The following is a 13,541-nucleotide window of genomic DNA, read 5'->3' on the forward strand; positions in this document are numbered from 1 at the left end:
TTTTATAGTTTAAGGTTAATAAATTTCCATAAATTAAAGTTGAAAATTTATGAGAACATGTTTTCTGTAACAAAACTTAGTAAAAACAAACTAGTAAGGTTTATAGATTCTTTAATGATTATGTATGTATTCATAAACTAGTTCGATAAACATCGTTCGATAAAACGTCGAACAACACACAACATTGAAGCGCGAAATTTCAAACTCAATGAAAGATAAATAACAAATATTGCGAACAAATGATATTAAATTTACAATAATCTCATGTAAGAAAAAATAAAAGGGATAAAAGTAGTACAGAAGATAGAAAAATCTATAAAACTGGTGGCTGGGAAATAGAAAATATATAAATTTATGTTATTAGAGTTTAGTACTTCTGTCGATCAATGTGTTACGACCGTTCGCGGAGAGACGCAGTCGCAGTAGCGAGAGGCGTAAATTCTCGCTACGATTCGGTGAATCGACGCCGCGAAGTAGTCGTTCCCCTGTTTCGGTTAAGATAAGAGGTGGTTAAATGAATATGACACAGTATAGTAAGTTATATTTCACCGTTTATTCCAACAACTTATAACGAAGGCAGTTACGCTGGTGCGTATGTACGAGATTTTTTTTTGTATTTATTTGTTGAAATTACAATCAATTCTCGCGTTGAGAATATGTACGAGATGAATGAGTGACTGATCTGTGGGTGTGTCCTACCCGGTGGAAGGATATTGACCGTTCGAAGGATGTGAAATCAGAACTGTCTTGGGAGACGATGCTGTCTCGGAGGAAAGCTAAGGATGGGTGTGTCTAGCGCACGGGACCATCGGATTTGTTGGTGACGATTTTAGTTAGGAGAGTGAAGGAAGTGGCTTCGTTGTTAATTGGTTAACGAAGGGTCTTAACCGCCCTCGAGAGAAAGTGGTTAGTGGGAGGAAAGTTGCAGCATACGTGAGAAAAACTAATTTTCCCTTGTCCAGTCGGGGTAGACAATAGTCTTTAGAAATTCTTCGGAAACAGACGTTTGTTTGGTTTGAAGGACCTTTTCTAGGAAACCTATGAGATTTATGGAAGGTACTTGAAACTATGGAGGATACGCTGCGAGTATCCGGTGACATCTGGTTGCCATATTGCTCGCGGTGCGACGTAACAAAATGGAATAGAAAGATTATACCACAGACGAAATTATACTTTATACTTTATTATACTTTATACTTTATTATTACATTACATCAATTGACATCTTTGGCATTACAACGATTCGATACACATTTTAACTAAATATTTTGCAATGAAACACGTATTATTAAACAACATAATCATACTAAATTAATTTAATGTGACTATTTATTATTATTATATAATAACACAGTGATGAAAGAAATAAACTGGTCAAGTAATCTAAGGAACGATAATACGTATCTATGTCAGTGACAGTGAGAAAAATTCAGATATCTGTACTTAAGTGATTACACTTATAAGTATCATTATATATTATATAAATATGATATTTCGAATGGTATCATTTATCACTCATTAAACAAGAGTGTCATATCCAGAGAAATGATTTTACATATCTTAATCTTTGCTTTGATTACGATAGTAATAATTTCTATCAAACTTGATGGAGGAAGATACATGAATAATTATCTAAAAGCTGAAAATCTTGGCAAATTCATTTGTACATAAACTAACAGGAATGAATTTTAAAGATACACTCTGCTCTCAACAATTAAAGCTGTCTTGTCGCAACAAAGTTTCAATCATTTTTTATGGACAACATGGCCCAGTTTGCACAAAGACTAAAAATTTTAACATTAAATTTGGATAAAAATTCTTACGGTAGAAGGAATGATATATCATTCATTTTCGCCAATAATCTGGTCGAATTTAGTCAAGTAAAATGGTATTGTTTCGTTCAAAAGTTGATTCTTCCTCGCTTTCTTCTTTTCAGGATTCTCCTCCATGCGATAGTAGCAGATAGCTGAAACCAACCGTTACGTTCATTTGTATTTTTCCCCCCAAACGAAGAGAAAATAAGTTGTGAAAGAAGGAGTAGCCTCTCATAGTTCCTACAATTTCTTCATTCTCTTTGCTTTCTTCAATATTGCCTCAACAAGTTCCTGTGGTTCACGATACTTGAAATATATACAATGTTACCAGCGTGGAAATTGTCTTGGAAACTTGGAAAATCTTTCAAGAGGAACAACATTGCTAACTGAGATTCGAGAAAGGAAAGGTAAGTAAATCCTTGCTTCTACTTAGAGCTTTTTTATTTACTTCTGACGAGTAAAGTACTGTTATTAAAATTTGATTAAAAGTACCAAGAATGTCGAGATATAAACAACCATTTGTGGAAAGGTCAGGAGAAGCAGAATTATCGAATAAACGTTATATAACTCTTAGTGATTAAGTAAGAGAAGAGAAACGAGAAAAAAGTCTTTTATCTAGGTCTTAATAAAGTATACTATATTTATCTCCATATCAAGAATAACAACAAGATATAAACAGTCTTCTAGAAATTGAGTAAATATTACATAATTACATCTTGAGCAATATTTTGCGTCTTAGCTTTTGCTTAAACATTATGATAATCTTAAATATCTGTAAATTCTTCACAGACTCTTTGCATCTTCTATACAGGTATCTCATGATCATGTGATAACACACAGGAAGAAAAAATAGAGGAAAAAACAGCGTAAAAAGAAGTTGCGTAGGAGTATCGTCGCACTACATCATTCGACAATTGATGCACGTCATGGCGATCGTCACGGTTTAAAGCAGGCCATCAAAAACACGTTTGTCATCGTACGGAAAAATCTGCGACGTTCCAGCTGTTCAGGTGCATCGAATTGTGAATCATCGGCGGTACGAAGCAAGGCGAGGGGCGTAAATAGAGAAAGAAGAGAAGAGAAGGATTCGCATAAATGATAAAATATAATCGTTCGTTCCTCGTCGATGGCGGATGGATGGCTTTAATCGTGGACGATATCGATACGATTATATTTTATACATTTGAAACAAATATAAAAGACAAGCAAAAACCAGAGATACGATCGTTATGATATTATTCAATCGGTAGCCTATTTACCTCGTTTTTTGTTCACCTTCTCTGTCTAGTAATAATTTTTCGATTCGACTGGCGTGACGTTACGTTGGCGGTGTAAAAACACGATTTTAAACACCTGCGGATAGTTGCATGAGTTCCGAGCGATTCCATTCCCTTCGATTTATATTTATGCGATCAACGCGCGGATCGTTAACGCATTATGCAGACAGCAGATGTTACGTAATCACACATATCGTAATTGGAAATTAGTAACGTTATCGCGTAGCAGGATCTTCCTGTCTTTGATCATTGAGTAACACTTCGTTGTCCTCGCTCCTTCCGCGGATAACCAGCGTTTATCATATAGAGACAGGGATTTGCAAAGAATAAAAGTTGTAGAACGTTGAAAGGCGTTGAGAGAAACGTGATGTTATCCCGTTATTCGTTAACGCAACGCAGTTAAAAAAAATCCCGTAGGAAGATTACGATAATAGATAACCTGAGTCGAGTGTTTGTCGGGGGATCTAAAAGATTCTTTCGAGTTGAGCGTCTGAGATTGCAGAGAAGAAAATTTGGAAGCCATCGAATTCGTGATGTCGATAGAAATCTTCAGTTGGAATCGTTGTATCATAACGTAGTCTGCTTATTGTCGATAAGAATTTACTAAACTAAAAGTGACTACTAAAAGTTTCTATCCTCTAAATTCTATCTACGATTCTATAATCTAAAAACTGACTTTTGCAAACAAACTGTAACATTCGCTTAACGGAAAGACATACGTATCTTGTTTGTACTCGTCTTTTCACAATGAATTCTTGAACGTCTGTCTCTGTGGTGAGACAAATGCAAAGTCATCTCATCAGTTACTCACCTTGCTTCAAATCTCCAAGAGTATCGACGAGCACGTCGCATATCATCGCATCCCATTCGTTCTTTCCCATTAGATCGTACTTCCTCGCCAAGTATCGCGCCACAGCGTTACTCTGCGCTACCGGTTTCCCGTCTATCTCCAGCACAGGCAGCTTTTTATAAGGCATTGCTAAGAACAAACATGGCTCATATGAACACTGTGTAGAGGGAAACGATCGATAGGAAATCACAACACAGCTTCCGAGGCCGTTGCGTTCTTGTGAATAGATGAATCGAAATCATTTCGGTTTTAATCAACATGGCCTAGTAAAGAAATACAGAAATGTCTTCTTTCTCCTTTTTTTCTTTTCTTACGATTACGATGGACAAGGTATCGCGTGTTTTTGACTGTTGGGAAGAACCTAAAGTTTTTAAAATCAAGGATAAAAGATAATACCAGACACGGAAAAAATATTAGAAAATGTACACGGTTCTTGTAATGAAAATTGAAATGCAAGGAATATAAATCGAATGTCTATTGCGAACGTAATTTTGTGTTTTACACCGACAGGATTGATTTACAGACTTACGTTGATTTTTTGTTTCTCTATTTGCAAGCGACATATAAGATTATATGCTGAAGACTATGCTGCGTAAAACTTTTATTATACCATTTACGATAGAAATGTCGCAACAGAAGATCGAATTTTATGTCTGCTTTGTTCTTTCGACTTTTTAGCTATGTTCTTGTTCATTTCCGAACTGATTTCAATTTTTTATCCTTTTTTTCCGACAAGTCCTAAAAAGTTTTTAAATTAACGAGAAGCGTAGAAGTATTTTTGTATTCCTATTTTAAGTCACCTATTTACGGTTTTCTCAAAATATTCGAAATGCTTCGATTCATTGAAAACAATAAAGAATGCAACACAAAAATTCGAGAATCGTAAGTGAATTAAGTTGGTATTCGATAAACACGATATTACGGAAGCAAAACTTAATGAAAAGTTCGACTTTATTCCGTATGAAATTTTACTTTAAGTAAGTTTAGCCTGCACGTGAAACGAAAGTTTTATATACAGAAAAGTTTGAGTAAATGGTAGATACCTGAGAGTTGAACGATGAAAGTAAAAATCGATTCTTCACGCTTACAATCCTTGTATTCGGGCCAGAGTTCTTCGGGGATCCTCTCGTCGGTATACTCGATGCCAGTATATGCAAATATGTACCGTATATGTTCGGCACGACCACGGGCATTGAAGTAGATTAGTTTGTAGGTAGGTTCGTCGCTCATTTTCCTTGCTCTGTCAACTTATCGAGAAAAATGTTACAATTAACTCGTGTAATTAACAGACTGTGTACGTGTTTGTGTGTAGAGAGAACAATTTATTTATAGATGGAATAATTCGTATAATACGCAAAATAAATCATTTAGAAGGCTGGAATATGTGTTTTTGAAACAATTAATTATGTCGAAAAATATTTCAAACGAGATATAATTATGAAAAAAATAATAATTAAATGTATGTAAATGTAATAATTAAATGTAATTAGTTGTGAAGAAAATAATAATAAAAAATAAATAAATGCAAAAAAAGAATTAAATGTAATTAGTTTCTTTATACGCACGCGATATTATTGGCGATATATGAAGGTCAACTTTATTTTTTTAAATAGATATATTTATACGTATATTTATAGATATAAATACATATATTATATAGATATAATAGTATATATAATATATATAATAATATATATGTCGAGTCTGAATCTCCGAGTCCGAGCTCGAGGCGCCCTCCCGGGGAGGGCTCGCGGGAGGTAGCGGTTCTGCGTTGAAGTTCTCCATCGTCCGGTCGCGCGTGGGGTACCTTTATTGTCGATAGTTACACTAGTGACGAGGGCCTCAGGCTTGATAACGAATCCGCGGCCAACGGGAGGACTATCATATAAAAAGCAACAGGATACACGAAATAATATAATTCTGACTAGGACAACATAAACGCAAGAAGTGTTGATATTGAAAAAAATATTTAATTTTGTATATAAATATTTTCATATTTAAAAAAGTTTCCGGAAGCAGGAAGATTTGCAAACAAATAATATCATAAACCGAATGTTTCATGATCCTTTTCTAATTAGAGTGTGTGACAGCATGTGAGAACGTTTCTTAAAAATATGACTTATTGCAATTACTTAATCGCAATTATAAACGATTAAGACCTTCTCACAACGAGGCAATCTATCCAAAGTATAAAACTCGTTATACTTGATGAGAAAACAAATCTCTACTTAGGTTTCATTTCGTTTCATCGCGTTCATAAAAAGTGAATTTGTATGAACACATCGTGCAATTTAGTAATTAGGACCGTTGATCTCGCTGCAACATAGATGGATAGAAAAAAGCCATTTAAAATGATACAACGTCGGGAAGACAATTATGAAAATTATAAATGGAACACAAGATAAAATTGTTTAAGATTAATTCTTCTTTTTTTTTTTTTTAATCGCGAGTGTTTGCAAACGAAGTTTCAATCTGTTTACAATGATAGCAATGAGAGGAGGATGTCTATGAAAGTTGTAAATGCGATATTGAATAACATTTCTGCGAGTGGGTTTGTTTTTCGTTACAAATGTTTTTTAAACGAATCTGCAATCTGTTGGAAACAACGGAACAGTAACGGGACGACTGATAGGGAAATAAAAAAGATCGCGTTTTATTTGAACAGACAAATCTTTGAAATCTATTCGAAAGTCTATTTGAAATGGTACGAGCTCGAAAAGAACGGTGAATACTATAGAAGAGGGATTAATTAAAATTCTTATTAATCTGTACGCTTTGTATATTAAATACCTTGATCGATGCCAAGATAACAAATTATTATACAAAACAGTGAAGTATCCACGTCTGACATTAATATTGAGTATTACCATTACTGTAATTTAATTTTTAACCGATCCTGAAAATTCCTTAGAACGTAAAAAGTATAAAATGTTACTGTGCATTTCAAGATTAAATGCACTGTAATTTAGAAACAGTTATGAAGCGGAAACAAATAATTTATTCAGAATAAGAATTCTACGTAATCATGTTAAAAAAGAAACGTACTTATAACGCGTTTAAACTCCAAATATGTAAAGACAATAAGGGAAAAAAATTAAACGAAGAATCGTATTTTTTGTAAATTCACACAAGATTTTATCTAAAAAAAAATTAAGATTTTTTGAAGAACGTACAAGACGGAACACGAACAATAAAAAAAGGGATGTTAAATACAAAAAATAGATTGAAATTTAGATTATGAAATATAAAAAAAATGATATTGCATAATTTACAATTATTTTCGATAGCTTACGTCAGTATGTTGGAGTGTAAACTATAAAATATTCAAAAACTGATACCATTCAGACATAATTTAGAAAAACAATAAATTGCGGAAACCGATAGTTAAAACTCGATACGATCGATACTCCAAAGCTCTAATCCTAATAATTACTCAGCAATAATAACCGATAATTCATGTTGATTAATGTTTGAACTCCGTTTTTTTTTCTGTATGTGTATACAAATTTTGTACAGTTTGATAAAGCGAAATTAAATTATCATCCTTTTGTACTACTTCAAACATTGAGATTTGTCATCTTCAAGGTCGATCACACATAGTTTCAGATTGCGGAGTTGCAAGGGTAATTAATTTTGCAATCGGTTTTCCTTTGATATAGATGTGAATACAAATAGCCATTGATTGACAATATACCGAAGCAATTCTAGTTTAATTTGAAGTCATCGATCCTTTGATATTTTTGGAAGAATAGTAAAAGTACAGAGAAAACAAGAAAAAATGGCGTTAACTAAAAGATAGCTCCAATGTATCTCATAAATATTATCTATATATCATTTGTAAGATGTAAGTGACCAAGATATCGAATTATACAAAAATTGTATGTAATGATTAATACTTGAACGTTACTTACATTTATGTACATGAAAATTTGATCTTTTATTAACTAAGTTATTGATCGACAAAATGACTTCCTACATAATTCTCCGCCTGAACTGAAATGCATATTTTTTTTTACGCAAGCCTTATGTGTAGCTAGCAACGAGCAAACAGATTAATTACTTTACACACGGTCGTATCTTGTTTGCTGTAGGCGAGTTCTCTCGTGTAATCAACGAAGTGCTCAACTTTAAAGCGATAACAGAAGAACATTATTGTATCGATAAAAATCATGCTTTTTTCAAAGAAATATATAACTCGTATTTTTTTTAAAGCAACCCTCATAACGTATTGAATAAAATAATCATACATTTTTTTTTGTTCAACATTTGTAAAATACGATATTATCAAGATCACCAAGGAGGTAATCTTCAATTCTTAATGAATATAATAAAAAACATAATTAATGATTGTTTGATGGTTTTATTATTATCTCTATAATACAAAAGCACAACATCGTGTCAACAGTTTATATAGTTCGTATGTTTCTGTAGGAATACACAAATAATAGTTCTCTATCACAACGTAATCTAAAGGGAAAACCCTAACTAAATGACAAAAATATCGGTAATAACTGGAACTAATGAATGTTAAAAGCAATCAGTATATTCCATACAAACTTCCATCAATACGATTCGTTCTTCATTCTCTCAACACACTAAGACCGCAATCTTTAAACGCTTATAAAACCATAAGCAATCGTGAAGTTTAGAATTCGCTAACTGGGCGTCTCTCAATCCAGTTTTTGATCTTGGGCAGAAGGAGGACCTTTTTCTCCAGCAGCTTCAGATTCTCGTAATTCTCGATCAGATCAGACTTGTACATAAAGTTCAAATAATCGAGCAGAGCAACGAATGTTAAATCAGCCCAAGAGAGAGTACCATCGTAGAAGTAGCCGTCATTTTCCTTCACTTGCTGGTCCAAACGTTCTAAAATGAACGGCAGCGTCTCTTCAGCAGCCTTGCGTTTTGCAGCTTTGACCTTCTCGTCCTCCTCATAGTGGAAGGCGGCAATTTCTGAAAATTTGTTTTCAGTTAAATACTATTCGCTAATGTTATACTAATTTGAATACAGTGTTGTGCGAAATTTAAATGATACTGAAGATAGAATTACAATCCTTTTTAATCCTTTGTCTTGTATTGTTGACATACGTGTATCGTTCGATTAAATCAAATATTAAATCGGATTTCAACTAATAAATACCTGAGCAGATATGTACTATCTGTTATCAAGATTCTCATAAGATTTATGCAAAACAGCACTGGATACTCACTATGACGAATATCATGAATAGTATCAACAGTGGCATCAATATGAAGATTTGCCCAGTCAGTCTTTCCAGCTAAGTCATATTGTTTGGCTAAGTAACGGCAAATAGCTGTAGACTGAGCAACCTTCCTTCTATCAGCTACGAGCATAGGAAGCAGGCCATAAGGAGTCACTAAAAACATACAACTAATAGAATCAAAGATTCTATCGAACAAACAGATTATGATGCTTCTTAAATATCTAGCTTCCTGTTATCTGTTTTGGAAAGATATAATTTAATTTATTGATAATTTATCAGCAAACAAAGGGCATTGTCTCCTTAACAATACCTATTGTTCTCCCACATATCTTATAGAGCAATGGAGAGTAAACAATAATCTCTGTTATACTCTGCATAATTGTGTTCTACTTTATTCAGCTACTTTAGTTAAATTAGGAAAGATGAGATTTAAGAAACAGAACTTCTTTAAATTTTAAGCTTACAGGGCTTTATTTCTGGCCAGACGTCCTTTTTGATACGTTCAACTTCAAATGGAATACTAGCATAGCTGAAGAAGAACGGATTGGTTCTGCCAATGCCGTAACTGGGAAGTAAGTCAATTTATAGAGCGGCATCTTCCTGGAAGTATAATATATACAAAGTAAAAACAAAGAATCATTGATGACAAGAATTATATTATTACAAATTATGAAGTATAAGACAATTTAAGTAAAAAGCATCAACTACTAACTACTCGCATAGCTATTTGTATCTTTATATTTTAATATAGCTTAGATATAAAAAGAATATTATTTTTGGATGTAATAATGTATAAACTTGCGCCAAATATTATAACAAAATATTGCACTTTCTATTTAAGTAGGATAGACATATTACCGTCATTTATCTTTTTTCTATAGCAATGAAATTGTTTATAAAAAAGTTTATAAGAAAACTATCAATTAATGCAAACAACGCATATCAAAATATTAATTACATTCGCGCGATTCGTTATCTCTAGTATTAATTTAACCATATGGTTCTATACACCCAAGACCCTCTGACAGTAATTTAGTACCATTATTAGTCGTATGTACAATGTATGTTTGTATACAACTTTCGTAACTACAAAACATTCAGCAGTGATTACATATTCCTCCAAACATAAGAAACATTTTCTAATTGCATACTTAAATTTATCGATCAATTATGAACATATGACAACATTTATTTCTTTCAACTACTAATTTTCAAATCCTCTGCTGTTCCGTTAATTGAACGACGCGCCGACTTTTCGTACAAGTATCTTGTATCTTATCTGTATTATTTAGCTATCAATAAAGAAGAAACATTTTCTAATTGTATATTTAAATTTATCGATCAATTATGAACATGTAATAACATTTATTTCTTTCAACTACTAATTTTTAAATCATCTGCTGTTCGGTTAATTGAAGGATGTCGGCTTTCTGTAGAAGTATTTCATATTTATTATTTAATTATGAATAAGGAAAAAACATACAAAATATAGTTTTTAAACGGTTTATTATTTATAAAGAGAAACTTTGACTCAGGATATATATACTATATATATACTATTTACTTACAATTTTTTTTTTAAGACTTCAAAGTCGAAACAAGCACAGGAAATTTCCAAGCCGGTTAACAGAAACTTGAATGAGACAAAAATAACCTTTAGATCTCTATATGTTCTTCTTCCCCCCTGTTGCTTCCACGTAACTCTTATCCTATTGGTGGAGCTGTGCTGATATGTGAAATTATGACTACATAAAAACATCCGGAAAGACTCATTGAATGATTTTATAGTTTAAGGTTAATAAATTTCCATAAATTAAAGTTGAAAATTTATGAGAACATGTTTTCTGTAACAAAACTTAGTAAAAACAAACTAGTAAGGTTTATAGATTCTTTAATGATTATGTATGTATTCATAAACTAGTTCGATAAACATCGTTCGATAAAACGTCGAACAACACACAACATTGAAGCGCGAAATTTCAAACTCAATGAAAGATAAATAACAAATATTGCGAACAAATGATATTAAATTTACAATAATCTCATGTAAGAAAAAATAAAAGGGATAAAAGTAGTACAGAAGATAGAAAAATCTATAAAACTGGTGGCTGGGAAATAGAAAATATATAAATTTATGTTATTAGAGTTTAGTACTTCTGTCGATCAATGTGTTACGACCGTTCGCGGAGAGACGCAGTCGCAGTAGCGAGAGGCGTAAATTCTCGCTACGATTCGGTGAATCGACGCCGCGAAGTAGTCGTTTCCCTGTTTCGGTTAAGATAAGAGGTGGTTAAATGAATATGACACAGTATAGTAAGTTATATTTCACCGTTTATTCCAACAACTTATAACGAAGGCAGTTACGCTGGTGCGTATGTACGAGATTTTTTTTTTATTTATTTGTTGAAATTACAATCAATTCTCGCGTTGAGAATATGTACGAGATGAATGAGTGACTGATCTGTGGGTGTGTCCTACCCGGTGGAAGGATATTGACCGTTCGAAGGATGTGAAATCAGAACTGTCTTGGGAGACGATGCTGTGTCGGAGGAAAGCTAAGGATGGGTGTGTCTAGCGCACGGGATCATCGGATTTGTTGGTGCCGATGTTATTTAGGAGAGTGAGGGAATAGGCTTCGTTTTTAATTGGTTAAACGAAGGGTCTTAACTGCCCTCGAGAGAAAGTGGTTAGTGGGAGGAAAGTTGCAGCGTGCGTGAGAAAAAACAACTTTCCCTTGTCCTTCCGTGGTAGACAATAGTGTTTAGAAATTCCTCGGGACTAGATGTTTGTTTTGTTTAAAGGACCTTTTCTAGGAAATCTATGATTTATGGACGGTGCTTAAGGCTCTTGAGGGTACGCCGTACGGAAGAGCGGACATCTGGTGTCCGTATGGCCCGCGGTGTGTGACCTGGGTCAGGCTGAGAGTCGCGCGGCGTAACATCCTCCCCCCGTTGAGAGGGTACCGATCAAAATTTCTGGAAAGGTAAAGTAGATTGGAGCTGCCGCCCAACTCCATGTTGATAGTTGATGGCCCGTATCCTGCTGGATCGGCTTGGCTCGATGGTAGGACGAGCTGCGTGGCACGTCGTTCCAAGATGCTCGTTGCCGTATGACTTGTGGTAGTCTGGATGAGGCCGTTGTCGCCAGGGTTTTCGAAGATACGGTCGAAGGCCCGTTGCCTGGATGGCACGTTGTCCCCTTTGTAGTCTGGATCGCCGTCTTCCTCGCCGATGCCGAGCGATTTCCAGGTGAAATTCACGACCCAAGAAGTGTCGTGAATCTTGCTTCTGGAAGTGTCGTTAAACACCTCGGCCTAGGAGGTATCGTCGAAGGGAACGTCGGTGATGCTTGGTGAAGATTCATCAAGCGCGGTGCGGCGGTTTGAGATTGATTGGGAGGCTGGATTCCCCCCGATGACCCGCTCGAATCGCATTCTCTTAGTGATGATTCTTGGTAGAGGAGAAGCGTTGGGCGTCGTGATTTGGACTTGTTTTGCCATTGGAGAGTGTGGTAGCGTCGTTGCAGCCAAGGGTGACTTCAGGGAGAAGTCCGTGACACGCGACTTGTTCGGTGTGGCGCTCTGTGAACTCAGCAGAGAATCGTTGAGATCAGATAGAATGTTCTGTAAATTACCGATACCATTTGAGTGATTAGTCATGGTATTAATAATGAGGCAATGATTCTGAGTAGGGCCAATTGCAGGCGTAGCACATCTCTGAGGTGGCGAAGGAGGAGTCTTCGCGTTACGTCTCGAAGTGTGACTGTCCGATGCAATGTTTCTAATCTCGGGTGGTGCAGATGACGTGATGTAAGAGAGATGATTGGACGTCGATACGTTGTGTTGGACGTCCATCATAGAAGTATTGCCCGAAGAAACACTGCCCCTGGATGGTTTGAGCACAGTGGATTTCGAAGCCTTTACAGTAGGTTTCGACTCGACGTTGACCTTGTTGCTATCCTGGATGGGATTCAACCCGTTACTATCTAGGTTGTGGGCTGCGGTTAAAGAGTCATGAACGTTCGATGCTAATGTGGTTGTCGTCGGGCCGCGTTTAGGTGACACGTTGCGAGTGTGATGCGATGAGCTTCGCGTGTCATGCGATGGGATCGGTGGTCTCTGGAACCTGCTAGGAGTTTTGTTGCTGCATTCCGGAGGTTTTGGATTCGCTACTCTCTTGGAGGCATCCGTTGAGGAAGAATTAAGTTCGATGAGAGCGCTCAATCGTACTACCAGATCCACATAGACATCGAGTAAGTCCACAGGTGCGATGTCGTCGAGCTCAAGTAATTGGTCGTTGACAATGTTAAACCGCTTCCAAATGTCGTCCACTTGTTTTCGATAAGTTCTTAAGGTGGCCTTGTAGTGCTGACCAGA

The 13,541-nt window shown here is 35.3% G+C and overlaps 1 long non-coding RNA gene and 1 pseudogene across 1 annotated transcript; one reads left to right on the forward strand and one right to left on the reverse strand.

Annotated features, from left to right (window-relative positions):
- The first annotated feature begins 229 nt into the window (after positions 1-229).
- LOC143302514 (uncharacterized) lies at positions 230-3,718 on the forward strand. Its single transcript, XR_013058104.1, has 2 exons — positions 230-2,508; positions 2,626-3,718. It is a non-coding gene; the product is annotated as an uncharacterized LOC143302514 (long non-coding RNA).
- Positions 3,719-8,281: 4,563 nt separating this feature from the next.
- Positions 8,282-13,541, reverse strand: part of LOC117164201 (glutathione S-transferase-like) — a 45,676-nt pseudogene continuing 40,416 nt past the window's right edge.

This window comes from Bombus vancouverensis, chromosome 3, assembly GCF_051014615.1.
Source record: "Bombus vancouverensis nearcticus chromosome 3, iyBomVanc1_principal, whole genome shotgun sequence".
Lineage (NCBI taxonomy): Eukaryota > Metazoa > Arthropoda > Insecta > Hymenoptera > Apidae > Bombus > Bombus vancouverensis.